Below are 1,396 nucleotides of genomic sequence, written 5' to 3'. Positions count from 1 at the left end.
GGCGCCCCCCCCCCGCCCCCCCGCCCCCGCAAGAGACACAGATGCCAGGACATGTGGGGAGCTGGTGCGGCTAATGATCACTTCATCTTTGGCGGCTCACCCAGCCTGGGGCCCTGGAGAGTGTCTTTGTCAAAGTATTTTTGAATATTTGCCTTCTCAGCAAGAAGATGCTGTGAGAACACTCTGTCCCCCGTAGGATGGGTACTAATAACAAGAAGGCTGGAGCTGGGAGGGCGGTGCTTTGGGGAGAGGCCCGCAGGACACCCTGGTCCCCTGGCCACAGCCGCACCCCCTGCCCTTCTGGGACCCACCCCACAACGACCAATTTATTTCTCAGCTGCTCAGGGAGGGCCACTGTGAGCCACGTACCGCTCTGGGCCCTGGAGAAAGAGCAGTGAGCAGAACAGACAGGAGACCCGGCCGGTGTGGCTCGGTAGTTGAACATCGACCTTTGAACTAGGAGGTCATGGCTGGATTCCCAGTCAGGGCACATGCCTGGGTTGTGGGCTCGGTCCCCAGTGTGGGGCATTCCAGTGAGTGAGGGGCACACAGCAGTGAGGGGCACACGGCAGTGAGGGGCACACGGCAGTGAGTGAGGGGCACACAGCAGTGAGGGGCACACGGCAGTGAGGGGCACACGGCAGTGAGTGAGGGGCACACAGCAGTGAGGGGCACACGGCAGTGAGGGGCACACGGCAGTGAGTGAGGGGCACACAGCAGTGAGGGGCACACGGCAGTGAGGGGCACACGGCAGTGAGTGAGGGGCACACAGCAGTGAGGGGCACACGGCAGTGAGGGGCACACGGCAGTGAGTGAGGGGCACACAGCAGTGAGGGGCACACGGCAGTGAGGGGCACACGGCAGTGAGTGAGGGGCACACAGCAGTGAGGGGCACACGGCAGTGAGGGGCACACGGCAGTGAGTGAGGGGCACACAGCAGTGAGGGGCACACGGCAGTGAGGGGCACACGGCAGTGAGTGAGGGGCACACAGCAGTGAGGGGCACACGGCAGTGAGGGGCACACGGCAGTGAGTGAGGGGCACACAGCAGTGAGGGGCACACGGCAGTGAGGGGCACACGGCAGTGAGTGAGGGGCACACAGCAGTGAGGGGCACACGGCAGTGAGGGGCACACGGCAGTGAGTGAGGGGCACACAGCAGTGAGGGGCACACGGCAGTGAGGGGCACACGGCAGTGAGTGAGGGGCACACAGCAGTGAGGGGCACACGGCAGTGAGGGGCACACGGCAGTGAGTGAGGGGCACACAGCAGTGAGGGGCACACGGCAGTGAGGGGCACACGGCAGTGAGTGAGGGGCACACAGCAGTGAGGGGCACACGGCAGTGAGGGGCACACGGCAGTGAGTGAGGGGCACACAGCAGTGAGGGGCACACGGCA

Source organism: Myotis davidii, unplaced genomic scaffold (genome assembly GCF_000327345.1).
Source record: "Myotis davidii unplaced genomic scaffold, ASM32734v1 scaffold2798, whole genome shotgun sequence".
NCBI classification, from domain to species: Eukaryota; Metazoa; Chordata; class Mammalia; order Chiroptera; family Vespertilionidae; genus Myotis; species Myotis davidii.
This window is presented reverse-complemented; position numbering follows the sequence as displayed.